The sequence below is a fragment of the Buteo buteo genome, chromosome 12, assembly GCF_964188355.1.
Source record: "Buteo buteo chromosome 12, bButBut1.hap1.1, whole genome shotgun sequence".
Lineage (NCBI taxonomy): Eukaryota > Metazoa > Chordata > Aves > Accipitriformes > Accipitridae > Buteo > Buteo buteo.
In genome coordinates, this window is record NC_134182.1 from 41,387,178 (window position 1) to 41,405,918 (window position 18,741).

An 18,741-nucleotide genomic window follows, 5' to 3' on the forward strand; every position below is an offset into this window, starting at 1 on the left:
CAGCCACAATCTAGCAGTGTTTTCACCTGGTTTTACTGTGATCATATTGCTTCTGTTTAAGGCATGTAACTTCTTCAGTATGCACAAATCTGTCTTAGAAATGGTAACTGTGTTCTATGTTTGAACTAAAGCTTTCAGATTCACTGCTTTACATCTTGGGATAAATGCTGTGGCACAAGGAGACAAAGCTGTTCTTGTTCATTATTGATCTGTAGCTAGAGCTCAGCTTCTCAAAACGTTCAGTTTATTGTCCTAAGTGAGGTATCTCCTGCCTAATATGTTTCTGGACAATAAAGGAGACAGCACATAAAGATCCTTCCCCTGACACATTTCACCATCTTAGACTATTAATGCTTTTAAAATGTACTCCACTAGATGAAGATATGTTTGGTTTCCTTCCTGACAAGGCTTTTCCAAAGACCTCGAAGTACAAACTTTGTTCAGACGTTTGGTCCAAGTTTCTCTCCAGGGCCATACCAAAAAGGAGAAATACAATCAAGGTTTCCAACTGGTAAAAAAGCAAAGAGGAGGGAAAGCGCCTGGGTTTTTCCATTTTGAAAATGAAGTCTAGCATTTGAAATTTGCACCTAGAAACAGCAGGTGATGATTTTCTGTGGGTGTCCCCCCCCCATGTATTCCAAGAATCATAATTATTGTAATTTTCAACAAAATTATGGCTTGAATATGGCTCACTACCTGTTATAAATTTGCATGGAAAAGATTTCCAGACTCATATATAGCACTGTCCACATCTCTGAATTTTCTAATTCTAATTGGGATAGGAGGTGGCTTTATGAAAATGGATTTGTTTTGCATCAACACTAGCATACTTGCTCACCCTTTTTAAGAGTTGTAGAGGCATGTTGATAGAGACAGGAATGCAATGTTTGTAGGAGGATTTGATCATGGAGTTAGATGGCTGCAAGCGGCAGTGAAAAGAAAAGTTCTGTAAGCCATTGGCATCTCACACTATTAAGCTTACGTACATGCACACTAGCTATAGATGAGGTTTTCCTTAGCTGATTTTCTTAATTTGGATAAGAAGTGTTAATAGAAATAACAGTAGGATCATCTTGAACGGAGCTCCCCATCTTATTTTGATTTTCTTATTTTGATTTGTTTTAAAGTTTTTTGGTGTTTTTTTTTTTTGTCTCAAATTTTGCTGACAACAGGAATTTGAAGTTGCTTCCAAGTTAACAGTGCTTGACATCTCTATACAGAATATAGAACCTGACAAGCATAAAATCATTGCCAGAGGTCCTTATTTATGTGAAATGCAGGACCAACAAACCTGCTGGGATGAAAAGAGGTCTGTTCTTGAAGTGATAAGAAACTTTCTAAAGGTTCATGGTCTATAATATCTTTCCTTGGCACAGACTCATGTATTTATGCTTAAGTCAGCAGAATTATATGTAGTCTACACTTGCTTGAGTATGTGGTCGCTCTGAGTACTCTGATTCACCTGCTTGTTTTATGCTCTCTCTATTGCCATAGAATTGAACAATTTAGGGGTGTAAACACTCTTCCCTCCTTGTCCCCGCAGTAAGGGTTGAAAGTACTACTACTGTCTGCTTCTTACTGCTAAGAAATTGAGAATCTTTCCTCCTTGCCCACCGTGATGCAGAAGGTTTGTACTGGAGCAGACGGTGGTTCTCCAAGTCTCGAGCTATCGCGCCAAGTCTCTTCTCTAGGCACTGTGCCTTGTACTTAGTGCTGGCCTGAAAGCCACTGAAGTGCACGTAACAAGTCTTAATCATCATCTCTCTGCTCAGCATCAGTTTGTTCTTTGCCTTTTAAACTTTGCCTTTCAGGGTCCACAAATCTGTTTTCCATTACTATATAAGTTCACCTTAAAAAGATACGGATGTGAAAGGGAACAATAGGCAGATTCTTACATAGCACTGGGTTTTTGCCATCTATCCTGGAAATATGTTCATTGTGATTCTCACGTAATGAACAAAAAGCAAGGTGATGATTTGTGCAGATGAAAAACATATTAAAAGTTTCTTGTTATATTATCATTGCTGGAGAATAATTTTATCTTCTGGGAATTAAATACCATGAAGCTAGGTTATCAAATAATCTCCATATATCCTGATGAAATCACTAGGGGCTTTGTGTCTAGATAAGCACACAAATAGTAATTGGAGAGCAGGGATAAAAATAAAAAGTAGATGTGAATTTTTTTGCTAGATTTAAAATCTTTTCAACTTAGTTATCATTAACTTTAGAATATTTGCATGCCTTCAGTGACAGCAATAATAACATTTCTAAATCTGACCATTAAGTCCTTGGTTTTGTTCCATTCACTTGTGCCGAGATATTAAATTTCTTCTAACAACAAAGTGTAGACTCACTCATGACCCTCTGCCCACTATATGTATTTTAATTCTATTTTAAACTATGTCATGCAGTCTTTGTTTTATCATAGAGATACAGTAGTTACTTGGATGAAAAATCACAACCTCCCAGGGAATTCTCCAGGGAACTAAAATACCAAGGATGCAGTAGATATTTTTTTTTTTAAAACTCATTTATGTATATGAGTTAGCTTAATTTTTATCACCGAATGCAGGCTGTGCAGAATTCTAACCAGATGAAGCACAACTCTCTATCATTTCTGCATGGATGCAGTGCTGCATATTCTAATAATAGCAAGCATTTTGAAACACGAGATAGTAAATTCCTGGATGAAAGGGAGAGTTTGGCTTGTTATTGTCAGCCTGAATTCCAGCCATTCTGCTGAGAAGTTAATAATAAATAAAGACCAAGGGGCATGTATCACGTTATGGTTTTGATTCTACAGTTGCTCCCTGGAGATTTTTGCTTGTTTGAGGATGGCAGGATCAGGAACTTACTTTGAATATTAAGTATTCAAAATATCAGCAGGTTGAGGAGACAAGGCAGGTTTGAGTATACATGTGCTCGATGCTTGATTTCATGTCTAGATTCCATAGATCCCTAGCTACTGGGAAAAAACACCTGCCAAAAGGGAATGGAGTGAAGATTGGTGTTCAAATAAACACAGAAGCATGTGTATGTTCGTATAAATACATACACATGCGTGCAAAATGGCAACTCCTAAAGGACCTAATGAGACCCCCTGTAGAGGCTGAGACTTAGGAGGAAGCTATTGTTCCTATTAAATTTTCATAAGATAAATAGGTAGAGAATAGCAGAAAGGAAGAACTGAGAAGCAGTGGCACTGTGCTAGAGTGGTATTCCTGCTGCTGCTTTTCCTTCAGACCCATGCACCATCCTGTTTTAGTCTGTTCGCCTCTATTTGATATTTGGATTGTGAGCTTTTAGGACAGGGACTGTCTTCTAAACAGCTGCATACAGAATGCAGCACAATATAGTCTCTTTCTTTGCTTTCAGAAGATGTCCTGAGGCCGCCTCTCTGATAAATTAACATGCTTCTGCTGAATAACATGCTATTTAAAAATGCTGAAGTTTAAATCAGATAGATCCTGGAACACCTGAATGTGGGTAGCCTGTGGGCAATGAATGATATACCCCAGCAGCACAGAGTTTGGTGCAGGATATGGCATTTTTCTCAGACCCTCAGTGACACTGACTGATCAAGTGTTGGCAGTCTAGTGACATTGCCGCGCTGCTGTTGTTTTAATTGCGCTCGCTGCAGCCACACCTCTGGCTTAATTGTAGACGTACCCAATCAAAGAGTTTCTAGAGTAGTTACAATTTATAAATAAAATAGAATGTTAAAAGGAAGTTTCAGTGAGGATTTGGTTTTGTGATTTTTCTGGTGGATAGAACTAAGAGAAAAAGCAAGCCATGCTTTCCTCCGTATTTTAATAATTTTGTGGCATACGCAGTCAATGAGCAGCATCACTTCACAGAACCATTGCTCTGACAGTCTTTTCACTTCTGGGCAATTAACACTGAGAAGACACTGTCTAACACATTCCTCCTCACACAGAACAAAACTCCAGATATGATTATTTCATCACAAAAAAATTAATGCTGCCCTGTTTTACAACCTGGATTTTAACATAGCCTGACATCCTGTTCTTATATTTCTCTGCTAAGTACACATCTAGTTACTGCTGTTCTGTCCCTGATGCAACAAGCTGACAAGAAAGAGCATATTCATCGGGAAACTGGGGTAGGAGCTGAGATGTGTCTTTTGAAGTGGATATATTTAGATACATTGTGAGTGGCATATTATTAGATCTTTTACCCCAAATTTAAATTTGAAGAGTTCTTCTGGGTTTCGGGGTTTTCAGGTTTTTAGCTTCTTTTGCCACCTCAAAAAGGATAGTAAGGTAGAATGCAGACCAAATCTCACAACAAAACAATGCTAAAAATAATCGCCCAAATCCTAACCTTCAGAAACCTTCAGATTTCTGGTAAGAAAATGGAGGTTTAAAAAAAAAGAGCAAACTCACAACTCCTTTTTTTTTTCTTTTTTTTTTTTTTAATTTTTAGAATTTTATTTTTTTTTTAAAGCATCACCTCCATCGCTGTTTAGTGTACCTCTGGCATAATTCAGTGTTTGCCGGTTGATAATGATTCTCCACAACCTTGTATTTCAGTGGAGGACCTTCTGCATGAGGGTGCGCAGGCCGGGAGCAATCCTTCTTGGGTGGCGGAGAGAATAATCCCATCTTTCACCACTGCTGCCATCACTGGATTCCCCTTTGTACCAATATTCTTGCAGCCTCTTTTGTGCTTGTGTGGTGACCTTTTAATATTAGTGCTGATGTACTCTCATTTCTAATTCCTGGCAAGGATATTTTCCAGAGTAGTGGTGTAACAAAAAGAAAGGCTGTCGCAATGCCATGTTATGTTTAAGAAGCCATAAATGATGAGATAGGATTTAAGGAGTTCTGCGTACATGATACAGTTGCATACATGTGATGTAAAGGAGGAAAAGCCCAATAGTACTTAGTTTTACTTTTAAATTCAAGTTGCTAGCTGATCAAAACTGGCCAAAGACTCCACTCTGAAACGCCAAAGCTGCCTATTTGAACTGCACAATGGAACAAGTATATCTCCACAAACTGCAGCACAACTGTTAGGACAAGTATATTTTTCATTTAAGTTTGCCTATGATTACTGATGCGGCTCTTTTTTCCTTCTGCTATCATATGTTATCCTTACTCTGAATAATGTCTAATATAGATTGTAATCTTTTAGGGCTCAAACAGAAAGCTTCTTTTTCTTCAGCAATGGATGCAGTGTATTTCCTTGCGTGTTAAACAGACTTAATTTCATATCAGCGTTTTCAAAGAGGACCTGGAATCTTGCGCTGAGAAAGTCAGGTTTCCAGTCTATGCTGAAGCTTTAGTCCCTGACGGTATGCTTACACTACAGGCCCAGGAATAAACTCAAGTGCTGTGACTTGTTCAATTAGTGCTTTTGAAGACAATTCTGCTGTAGGGCAGGCTGGCTGTGAGGAGTGGAGGTGTGAGCCTGCCCACGGCATTTGGCTTAGAGCCAACGCTTGGTCCCTGACTTGTCTTTATTTAAGGATATGACATAGCCCGAGCTCCTGAGAAACATTTGCAAACCCTGCAAAAGTTTGTTAGCGTATAATGTTTCTTATGAACTTCTGAATATTTTACCATTTGGTTTTCAGGTGTGTCTTGGATTGCTTTTGTATTCAGCGAGAAGCAGGCCCTGAACCTGCCTTTTGCACCCTTTGAGAACGCTGCTTCATGTGGAGCCATTTTCTAAAAGACCTGTTGAGAGTTACCCTTTTCCCACACAGGTGAGATGAAACATCATCCTAACAGATCATGCAGGAAAAGTATAGCTGAAGAAAAGCTTCAAATAACGCTGTAACACGTTTTAAACAAAGGTACTGTTTATGTGTATGCTCTAAATGTTATATATCAGCATTTTTCTGATCGAATTTATTTCTGCACTTTCATTCTAATATTAAATGAATCAGTTAACATGGATTTATGTGAATCAGGCCCCATTGTATTTATGAGGAGAGAGTTGTTAGTTGCTGGAAGTGGATCTGTATTACTTAACTGACTCATTGAACTGGTGTGGTGGGCTGAGCTGAGCTTGGTTGGATGCCAGGCACCCACCAAAGCCATTCTGTCACTGCCCCCATCAGCTGGACAGGGGAGAGAAAATATAATGAAAGGCTCGTGGGAGAGATCACTCACCAGTTACCGTCATGGGCAAACCAGATTTGACTTAGGGAAAATTAATTTAATTTATTAGCAATCAAATTAGAGTAGGATAATGAGAAATAAAACCAAATCTTACAACATCTTCCCCCCACCCCTCCCTTATTCCTGGGCACAACTTCACTCCTGATTTTCTCTACCTCCTCCCCGCCAGTGGAGCAGGGGGATGGGGAATGGGAGTTGGGGTCAGGTCATCATGTTGTCTCTGCTGCTTCATCTTCCTCCTCAGGGGGAGGTGGACTCACTCTTCCCCTGCTCCAGAGTGGGGTCCCTCCCATGGGAGGCAGTCCTCCATGAACTTCAGTTCTTCATGAACTTCTCCAACATGAGTCCTTCCCGCAGGCTGCAGTTCTTCACGAACTACTCCAGCGTGGGTCCCTTCCCCGGGCTGCAGTCCTCCAGGCACAGGCTGCTTCAGCGTGGGTCCCCCACAGGGTCACAAGTCCTGCCAGAAAACCTGCTCCAGCGTGGGCTCCTCTTTCCACAGATGCGCAGGTCCTGCCAGGAGCCTGCTCCAGCGTGGGCTTCTCCACGGTGTCACAGCCTTCTTTGGGCACCCGCCTGCTGTGGCGTGGGGTCCTCCCCAGGCTGCAGGTGGAGATCTGCTCCCCCGTGGACCTCCGTGGGCTGCAGGGGGACAGCCTGCCTCACCGTGGTCTTCCCCACGGGCTGCAGGGGAATCTCTGCTCCGGCGTGTGGAGCATGTCCTCTCCCTCCTTCTTCACTGACCTGGGGGTCTGCAGGGTCGTTTCTCTCACTTATTCCCACTCCTCTCTCTGGCTCCAGTTTTTTGATGTGAAGCAACTTTTCCCCCTTCTTAGCTCTGTTATCCCAGAGGCGCTACCACTGTTGCTGATGGGCTCGGCCTTGGCCAGCTGCGGGTCTGTCTTGGAGCTGGCTGGCTTTGCTCTCTCGGACACAGGGGAAGCTTCTGGCATCTTCTCACAGAAGCCACCCCTGTAGCTCCCCCGCTACCAAAACCTTGCCGCACAAACCCAATGCAACTAGTTAAGGAAGAAGGGGATAATGTGGTGAGTAAAAATATAAAGTGGTAGAGAATATCAAAGTACTAGCAGCTGCTTTGTTTGTATAGCGCACAGTCTTTATCACAGTGTAATAAATGATATTGCACTCTCAGTATTCTCTCTGTGGAATGGACAAGGGTTTTTCATTTCATGCTTCATTCACAGCCAGCTACAATGATTTCACAGAGTCAGCACCTACGCTTAGCACAGAGGGAAGAACAACAATATATTTATGGCCTATAGGAGATGCGTCACAAATACTTCTATTTCCACTACACAGCAGAACACCAAGAACAGGATCAGATTGCCTTGAAAGAGAAAAACAGTAGAGAGGAGAGGCCTTGTGTTTGCAGCCATATGTTGAAAATTTTTACAGAAGCATCCAAGTTTCGTTTGGGACATGCATCACCTTTTGCAGACTCATATGGCAATGGCACTAGTGGCTTCAATAGGGACGTTATGATTTTGGAGGAAAAGAAAAAGATGTTCATTTTAGAGAGGGGAAGCCAGTTTCTCCACAAATACAAGAGGATGAATAGTCTTGTTATGGAATATTGTTGTGATGGCCTAAGCATCCACCTTCTTTTTGCCTCTAAGGAGGTGTTTTCTAAGCTCAGTCCTCCTGTTTCCTCATTCTTATGATATGCAATTATTTAGTATCTACCCTCCAATTTCCAAGAGCAATTGAGTTTCTTTCTACACAACATCAGTGGTATTCAAAGAATTAAATTAAAAGGTCTCTGACTATTTCAAAGATGTGGCATTTATGTTTTTCTTATCATTGCAACCCATCCCACTGAATTAGGAAGTGAAATTCAAGCTCTCAAACCCCAGGTAACTTTTTCTTCTCTTATCAGAACTGTTTTGCAGGGTAAGGTGCTTTCTTTTTCTTTCACTGAGAAGTGAATAGCTTTTGGTGGAGTATGAACAATTATCTAGAAGGATCTGGTAGTGAATTAGCCAAGGAAAGGCAAAGAACTGAGTATCTTCTGTCTCATACAAATAAATGAGCTACATCTGAAGATTTAAGCAATCAGATTTGCATAATGAACATGTTTATGCCACATTATAGTCACCTGGTTTACAAATTCAGTGAGCATTTCACCACTATTATCTGCTGTCATAGTAGAAGAATGAAACATTTGGGTGAAAACAGTTTGTAAGGCAATGCAAATGTACCTTACTTTGTGCTTTTTAACATCTGATATTCAAGAAGTTTTTCTTATTTGAGGAGTAAACTCACATTGCCAGATTAGAGGTTGAAAATGTAGGACTAGTGCATCTAGTTTCTAGTAATTTGGGCAGGGAATTGTTTGTCTGAATTCTCTTCCAGATTACTTAAATTGAGCAACTGGTTGTCTTTTGTGTCTTCTAATATTTCTATTTAATTTTCTATTTTCTGTTATAAGCTTATCCACACTGTTAGTTTATTTTTTTTAATAGCATTGTCTAGTGCAATAAGTAGTGTTTTGATTTCAGCACGGTCCCTTTGGCCTCATTTTAGGCAAGATTTTCAAGAGCACAAAGAAGAATTTATACACTTGTGTATCTGAAAATCCTGCAAATAATATTGTACTATTTGGGCAACCTGTCCAAATACAGTGTTTTCGTTAATTACTGTGTGGAAGTTTTTCCCTTGTAGGCCTAATTAATTTCTCTCTAACCTCTAGAAGATCGGTTCACAAGATGTGAACTACATCTCTTGTCTTCTTTCCACACTTTGTTCACTTACTGAGTGGGAGGTTTAGCATTACCTCTTTCCATCCATTTTGCTCAAAAAAATCCATAGTTACTACAAAGATGCATCCTGTTAGCTCTGTGGTCTGTTCTATGGTTTTTCGTACATTGCGTTTACTCCTGTGGTTCATGTTTCCCCCTCGTCGCCCCCTCAAACTTCAAACTGAGGTCTCGGTAGCGACCTAGCTTACAAGTGATGAGGCAAAAGAGTTTTGGATGTTTGAATTTGCAAACAATGCATTTGCTTTACTTGAGATTTGAGCAAGAAAGGCAGATACCTGCCGAGGAATGCTTTCGTGAAGAGACGAGTATTTCCAGAAATGACAGTTTACTTAAGATGCATCCATTTCTTTGCTTGCCCCAATTCACATATCTTTTAAAGAGGTCTGATTTTCTTTCTTCTTTCTAAAACTTCCTTAGTCTTTCAGTCTTGACATCCAATGCTATTTGTCACTAGAAAAATGGTGGCTGCAGCCTCAGCAGGTGTGAAACTGCAAGCATGGATTTGCCCTGCACAGTATGGTTACCTCATCTGCTCGCACAAGCCGTATGGGTCTCATTTTTAACATTTAGAAGCACTGTGGAATTTTTTTAGACCGCTAGCTTTATATGCTCCAGTGTCATACTCCATGGAGCGGGAATTGTAGCGGTTTAGTTACATGTTAGGACCACTTCCGAGATCATCTCCTCCTACACAGCAGATCTCGCTTTTTGGGCTGCCTTCCTTTTACCTCCTGCAAAATTGTACGTCACAGCCACAAGTACTTGTGAGAAACTGCTGCTAAGTCTGCACCGATAGCAGCACAGGGTGTGAGAACTGTCCTGCGTGGCTGCAGTACAGGAGAACCTGTTCTTGCACTGCGTGCCAGCTGTACTCTGCTGTTTCTTAGACTTTGTTCTCTTAAGTACCATGTAGTGGGTTGTTTATAATCTTTCTTGTTTCCCTCTGTGGAAACAGGACATAGCTTGTAGTGAATACAATGGATTTGTTTTTAATTAAGGCAGCTGGATATGACTTGCAATTATTCCTCAACACCTTCATGATTTTAAGCACAGACTCTGTTGTTCAGACTCCCTTAGCGTGCTGGCTTGGGAAACGGACCAAGCCACGTGTGCAGAGGTGTTAGCGGTGCCTGTGAAGCAGCACGGTCTGATATTTGTGTGGCAGGTACAGCTGGGTACAGGTTGTAGTAGTTACAAAATGTTTTCTGAAAAATTCAAGATGGGTCACAAAGAAACTACTTGCAAATTCAGGTCACACTTATTAGTTTTGGCTCAGGTATGTGTATTTTTCTACACAGCAAACAAAGAGGAGAATTTTATCCTGTTTACCCAGTAGGTGAGGGATCTGTTACCTCCAAGGCGTGAGGCTTGGGTTTGAATGCATCCTCACTGCAGGAGTTTTGAACACGGGAGCTCTTAGAGCAGACTCTCATGTCATGTGTATCTCTGCCTGAAGATGTTCCATCATTTTTTAAAAAAAATACATATTTTAACAGTACAGCTGAAATGCATCCAGTTGTATCAGAGGACGTGATGCCAAGATGCTTCTTGTTAGTCTGTTGTTGACCTCCAGCCTTGCAAACAGGGGTTATGTTCTTATAAGAAGCAGTCTTACTAAGGTACAGGGTTTTCTAGTCGAATGTTTTCTTGCTAAGGTAGCTGTTTTTCAATCATAAGACCGCACACACATATATTTCTATGACCAGATTCTCAGTAATGTATCTTTAATTTGTTGGAAATCAATGAAGCTGTATGAGCAACTGAGAGCAAAGTGGCTTCTGTGGGTTAGTGACTGAAATGAAAAGTCAAATAAATTCATTTTTTGTCCAGGAATTGGATCCCCTTCTGTTTCCAATATTTAACTCTGTTTTTAGAAAAAGACACACCCCCCCTCAAAAAAAAAAAAAAAAAAAAAAAAAAAATCCCCAAACACCCAAACAACAAAAAACCCAAACCAAAAACCCAGAGAGAGACGGAAAAAGAAAAATACACATCAAAAATTGAAATCAGTTATGCAAGTGGTTGATCTTTTCCCCCTAGATATTTGCCCTTGCTTTCAGTCATGTTTGAAACAAGTTTTGGTATTCATCTTTTCCCTCCTCCTTATGCTTTCTGCACTGCACTTTCCAGAGGATTTGCTAAAAATATTTTTCCAATTCAAGTGCTCAGTACCTGAGGGTCAGGCTACTCTATTTTTTTGCTTACCTGTTGTTACTCTGGCTGGAAGTATCAGTGAAAAAGCCAGTCATGGTGCCTTTTCCAAGCTCCTTGTCTAACTGAAAAATAATGAAGACTGCACAAAAAACCCTACTCCTAGAGGAATACATCTTAATATTAACATTTAGTATCTAATGTACAATCTATAATAAAGAATGCTTGTAGTGTAAGGGACCAAAGTTATCCGATTCATTCCAAATTTATGAAGTTATAATCTTCAGGCTCTAAATGAAGGACAAATTTAGCATCCAAATTCTTAGTATCTAACGTACAATCTATAATACAGAATGCCTGTAGTCTAAGGGACTGAAGGTTGACTGTTTTATTCCAAATTTATGATGTTATAATTTTCAGACTCTAAATAAAGGGCAAATTTAGCATCCAAATTCCTTTTTCTATTTCCCTTTTGTAGACTCTAGGTAACAGTGTCATATTTTATGAAGTGCAGCTTTCTCCAGACTAGAATAAAGGTACCTGGTTTTGTAGTGATTTATACAGTGGTTTTATTTTCTTTTACAGATCTTTGGACGTGTCTCCCCCTTTTATTTTTTTCCTCTTTTAGCATGAAGCCAATTCTTACAGTAATGATATGTTTTCTTGTACAGTGGCTTATGATCAAATGTTGTTAAAAAGTAAGAATGTAAATAAGACTATTGTAGTGTGCACAGAGGTTTTGTATGATTTTGTTCTTATCCAGTGGTAAGGTACCAAACACCATGACATAAATTCTAAATTATCAGAGAGACTTCCTGTGATAGACAAGCCCTTGAATTAGAAAACAATCTCAAAAAAGAATCCTGCTTCTATAGAATATTTTTTTTCCAGGTTTGCAAGGAGGCTCTGTCTTTGCTGAAGGTAAGGTGGAAGTATACACGTTGTTTCATGACCACTAATATTTGAAAGTCATAATCTGTTGAAAAATGTGTACCGTATGTCGGTAAAAATGTCTTTCTGTATTAACACGCGTAAATCTACCGAGTGTGTACCCATTTTATAATGTCATACAAAATAATTGGCTAAACTGGATGAATCATTGCTTGGTGTTCTGTCTGTCTGAAGGCAAAAGGAGGGCTAAATCAGTGGAACAGGCAGTCCAGCAACAGCCTTTACCTTTTGTTAGCCCCCCCCCCACGCCCAAAACACAGATTTGCTATCTTGGATTTGGACTGGCACTAATTCACATGAAGAAGGGATTTTTAATCTGGATGAAATCAAAACCTGTGTGTGGAGGTGGGTATTTGTGGGCGCTGAAAGTTGCATGAGAAGTAAGGGCTGGACTGTAACAAGAGGCAGTATCTCATAGACCTTTCTTCAGTGGCTTGTTTTCTACGCTATTGTCCTTGATGTATCGCAGTGAGACTTCTGCCATATGCTTTTAAATGAGCTTTGTCATCATGCCTGCTGCATCTGTTCCTGCTTTTTTTAAACGTTGATGTGTGATGTTCTTACGAAGTGACTGTGCCTCCCTATGTTTGGATAACATCTAATGCTGGAGCCTGACCTGTGTGTGGTCGTGCCATTCTGTTAGAGATACTAAATAATATGGAAGTGATATATGTCATGTATTGTTTCCCAAACTAATGTTGACCTTAAGAGGCTAGGAAAGATTTTTGAGACAACTTCTTACATCAACCTTCCAAGCTATTTATTAAGTCATCTGTCCCACCCTTTTGACTCTCTAGGTTTTAGGTTTGTGGTTCCTTTTTGTAAAACTTTTAAGGTTACATCAACGAGTTGAACTCAAGAAAACTTAGGCTTGGCCACCAGCCAAAGTGCTCTCAAAGTATAGCATCCCAGAAGGATAATGTTTTCAACCTTTCAAATCTCAAATGGTTCACTGCGGTTCTAATTACAGTCTCCCATCAGAATTATCTCCCATAGCGAGAAGTGAAAAAAACCCACAAAAAGCATAATTTCTCTATGCAAAGATAACACAATTGATTGCAACCTATAAAGCTACCAATTATACAAGATTTGCTTGTTGGGTATTTTAACTGTTACCATAGAATAAAATTCAGGTTTCCAGGCACTACCGCAGTCATCTAGTGTGACTGAACAAATGGGATGCTTTAAAAAACACGCAGTAAGTCACTGAGCCTCCGAGAGCCCCAACTGTAAGCATTTAATTGCCATTGACAGTTCTGGCCAATTAAGTCTCTGCAATAATGATCGCATCAGCAAAAATTACTGGATCTTTTATGTTCAGATAACCGCAGTTCCTAATTGGAATATGGCTTCAATGAAATCCTTTCTCTCCATTACCAAAACTAACATTAGGGATCAGAGAGATCACTGTTTCGATCAGTGGGTTGTGAACTTTGCTACGGGTAAGAAAGGCAATCGATTATTCCAAGGCAGTGAAAATGTTAGTATAGTTTAGAGTGAAGAAAATACTGCCGCTCTTCTCCTGTTGCCTTTCAAGATGAGTTGTTCTCAGCCTGTATTTGCACCATATAGTGTGGACTTAATGAGACAGAGCCAAGACTGAGCTAGCGTGCCACTTCTTTCAAAGGGAATTACTAGCCTGATGTTACCGTGGTGTGGGTTTCTGGTCAGAAAGGTCTTCTCTCTTTGCAATGTAAACTGCACTCACTCTTGGTTACTGATGCTATACTATGTAGATAAACCTTCTATTAATATCTTAAGCACATACGTGCTTCAGTGTATTTACACACAGAGTCATGTTTGTGTAAACATATGACAATTAGAGTGTTATTCTTACTTCTTGTACTTTAACCCAGGTAAGGAAATCATAGCAGTATGGTACTCAAGGCATCTTTTACATGAAAGTACTAACAAAAACTCTTACTTGACCAGCCTTAAGTTCTACCTTTATTGTCTTGCAGTACCTATCAAGTATTTTTCAAGCATTAGCTAGAGAAAGGCCTTGTTGTAAGTATTAGCTCAACCCACCAGTCTTTCTACTCTTCCTTGCAACTTGAAAAGTCCAGTAAGCCTCCCGTTATTTCACCTGCCCGTTAAGTGTGGGACTTGAGTGACTGATCTTCCAAATCACCTATCTAGTGCAAGTAAGAAGGCAACCTGGGAGAAAGAACAAGCTGGAATATTATAGTGAATCTGCAAGTTGTCAGGACACCGGGGTCTTTGTTAAGAAAGAAGACTCCCCAGTACCACCGACTGAATGCAGTCTCAATGGGTCAGAGCACAAGCCTGATGACTTGTCCCCCCTGCTGGGTGGACTGACACGTAGTCTTGTATTATGGGATTACATGATGTTTGTTGTTATGGGTAATGTGTTTTTTCACTTTTATGCATCCCTGTTAGGTTTTCATTCTTTGAATTTCAATTTTAAGCTCTTTTTCTTTAGAATTCATATCTCATTCTTTTAAAACTGATATAGGCTAATTTAATCAAGCAGTCTCTAGAATAATAAGAAAGTTATGCTAATTTTTGGAGATTAAATTGTATCTCTCTTTTTTTGCTCATGAAATAACGTGCTCTTACTTTATGAGAAACTTGCTCTCTTTTTTATGGAGAGTTGGAATTGTTTCTTTAGTACATTACAAGCTCATCAGGAAAGGATCACATGGAATGAATCTTGTGAGCAAAGGTAATCGACACTGCACCAACGTTAGCACTGCGGCCTTTTATGCCTTTCAGGAAAAGTCTGTGTGGGAACGTGTTTTAATAGGAGGCGTTAAGGCAAGCCTAATATCTGGATTCAGAAGAAGGAAATACTGTTATGGCTATTTAAGAATGCTCATTATTCAAAGGTCCCAAAGTTGTTATCGGTGACACTACAGATGTTTTTATTTATAGGCTCTGGGCTACAGCACTCAACTGAAACTTGCGGGTCCCGTGTTTGCCGTTGCTTTCTGAATAGTCTTCGTCCCTCACTTCACTGCTTTTATCACCAGATATGAAATGGGTTTAATGATACTGGTCTAAGTTTAAGTACTTTGAAATCAGTTGTTAAAAAGAAATAATACAAAACCTATTGGTGTGGCACTACTGTGAATTGCCAAGGCTACAGAGTTCCTCAGAGATACATGTCTGCATTTTTTTCCCTGTGTGGGATTTCTGTTTGCATAAAGAGGCTTTCATAGTAATATTTCAAACCCTAGCAAGCACCAGTTGCAAAACACTGCTTCATAGCATTAGCTGCAGTGTATGCTCATTTTGCATGGTAAAAATGACTGCGTAAGGGCAAGGCACTGGAGAATAGTACCTACTATAACAGTACCTTAAAATAACTTGCTGCTCTTTAGCCCCATGGGCACTGTGGTTTTAGCTTTATTTTGCTATATGACATTAAGACTGCATCCCTAATTGCATAGCGTAGAAGCCACGGTCTCCTGTCAAACAAGGTGATGTCTGTGGTTCTCCTCTGGTCTCATATTATTTATTCTGTAACGGTAAAGAGAGAGCTTGTCACTATGATGCTTTTAGGGCTGTAGTAACACTTGTACCTTTTAATAAACAAACATTCATAGGAGTGCTCAGGAAGACATCAAGTTAGATTCCTGTGATAAACAATATGAAGAAGCCCTTAATAACACTTGACTTGCAGCAGAATTCGTTGTAAAGCCAAATAATTTTCTTTGCCTGGGGTGGAACACTGAGAGAAAATTATGAGAACAAGGACACGAATTTTTATGGTTTCCAATGTGCTTTTTTCTGTGAAATGCTTTTTAGGTCGGTGGTAAGAATTAAACTGAAGATGACACTAGCCTGTGAGCCCAGATTTGCTGAACAAACACAAAGTTTGAAGTATGTGCACATGCTTGGAGCCAGAATTCAGACCTAAATGTGTGAGCATCCAGCGGGTGGAGTGCTGAGCTGGGGAACGGGACATACGAGTCCTAGTCATACCTCTGGTATTGATCTGGTGTGTTACTTGTTCAAAGACAGTTTTCTCCCAGTATCCTTCCTCCCCTTCTTTTACCCCCTTTCGTTTGTCTGCAGGGATAGAAATTCTTTCATTGACCAAGTGTCTACCAATATCCTGTCTATGATCTGTAAGCAATATGGCAATGGAAAAAACAGCCATTAGTTCAAGTCCTAATTTCATTTCTGATGGAAACTTAAATCTGTTTAGTTTTTTTGCTTGTAGGAGGAGGCTGGGTAGATGACAATACTTGCCTTTTAGCGATCACTGTCACTTTCTGCTATTTTCACAACATGGCATTGACTTAATTTCTTGTTTTGCTCTGCTGCCGACCCAGGGTCAGCTCATGGTGTCCTCTCTCACTGCTACACCCATATCTTTCCCGGCATAGAGCAGTTCCCCTTCTCGTGCAAGGGAGGAGAGTTGATGGTCAGCCAGTGTTACTGCTTCTGTTTTCCCTGACCTCTTTTCCCTGCTGCACAAATGAAATAGAGATCATCCTTTACATTATACAGTCTCAATTCATACTCAGCAGTGCAGGGGCCAGATAATGGAATCAGAGTTTCTACCTGTGGGTTATGAGATCAGGTTGGACTCACAGTGGTAATGATCAAAACGTGCTGCAATTGAATGGCTCTTTCGGTCTCCTGCGAAAAAAGAGTCTAGTTGTTCAGCCAGCTCCAAGCCTTGTTCTCTTTTAGGAAGTATACAGCATTTCAGTCTCAGGTGTCTCTTCTGCTTCAGTTAACTAAACTGGAGCTGAATTAGCTTTAAGGTTCATCGGTTTTGTACCTTCCATGGGAATTGAACTTGCTAATGAAAGAAATGAAAATACAGTCTAAATTCAGAATTCAGATATTTGATTCTTGAAAATCAAGCGCAGTATTATAATGCACATTAGGGTCATAATTTTGTACAAGTGGTAATTTCTATACATACTCTTGAGTTTATCATGGGATTTTTTTTTAAATGGGTGTACATTTATGCCTGCTTTAAATCCATTTTGCATTGCTAGAGTGGTATAAAGGAGCATTGGCACAAATGATAACCTTGCTCATTTTTCTTTTTTAAAATTTTCACCTTTTGCAAATTTGCCCATATATGTTAAGTAATTATGGATCGGAAGATGTCTATTATAGATGACTCACTTTGGTTAATAAATGTCTTGGTCTGTTTTAGTCCTTAATTACTTGAGTTGACCTAGTCCAGTCAAATCATCTTTGCACATCAGGAAATATTTTAAGAAAGTCTGACACTACGAATTGCTGCAGATTTGTATTGCTGCATGGATAATTTTAAAAAGCCATTGCACCCGTGACTACCTTACCTGGCACAGGTTAAAAAATAGTGAGAAGAACGAGACTATTTGTGGCCATCTGATCAGATTTTAGATTAAAAATAGAACAGTTTCAAAATTAAAAGTATTTTGAAGTTTAGGATTCATTGGAATGCAAACAGATCACTCTAAAGCCTTTTACAATGAGTAAGAAGGCAACAACAAATACAAGTAGTTCAAACAATGTGAAATCAGGTGCTTCTCAGAAGGGTTGCTCACATTGCTGTTCATGTCTTCTGGCACTGTCACAGCAATGTAAAAGGGTACTATATAACTTGAAATTGTGTCCAGGATATTAGGAATTTTGGGCATACCAAAGTGACTCCTGTAGGAGTAAGTCTGCATTTGGGTCAAGAAAAAACGCTCCATTTATAAGGCTGTCAAGATGTTTTGGGCCACTGACTTCTGTGTTTTGTTTCCAAGAGTAGCGTTAACTAATTTTTAAATGAAAACCAGTAGTATCGTGTCATGGAAAGTGGAATTATTGATGGCATTTTGTTGATGACTATGAGTACTCCGTTTTCCCTTGAAAGCCAGTTTTGTCTGTAAACATTTGCCAGCACAAATCCAAGTTCAGGTTCCTATATGGCTCTTATAAGACTGACTTAGAGGACCCAATATATCAATTTTTAAGCTGTTTTTTGAATACAGTATGTAATCCCTTACTCTTATATTTATCTTACTGTTTACAGTGGAAGGCCCATCTATTTTTCCATCCAGTTGCTCATGAATAAATAATATGACATGCTGTCTCCTCAACAGCTGCTTTTCTTTCCTTCGTTCTGCCAGTGATGCAGAAAGTTACCACACATTTGCATATGAAATACCAACTCCAGACCACATTTTGTGTATCCTGGACCAATGCACAGGAGAATAATGAACCGCCAAGCAGTGCTCTTAGATCTTTGTGGGCCAGGTAGCTTATTTGAATGTGGCTCAGGTGGTGGCCTATGGGAATTGTTGTTCTCTTATTGAGACTTAGTGTAAATTTAAGCATCCAGCACACACCTGCCCTTTGGAACTATCCATCAGCAGCGTTTTATAGCTTGCCTGTCATAACGGAAACAGTTGGGGTCTAAACTGCTGGAAGATCATCGCACTTAAAACTGAGCACGTCTTGTGAATTGGAGGCATTGTACAGAATAAAGAGGGCTGAGCGATAAATTTGTATATCATAATTGTCTGTCTGTGTTATAGAAAGAATGCCTTTCAAATGTGTCTTTTCCAAATTCCTCTTATTGTTGTTTCTTCAGGGCATAAAGATCTTTGATGAAAGAAAGAGGAAAAAAAATAACAGCAGCAAAACTATCTCTTTGTAATGGTAGAAAATAGTTACATAAAATATGGGAGTCTGAGAAATGTAAAAAAAAAAACCCAAACCAAAAACAACCCCCCCCAAACTCAATA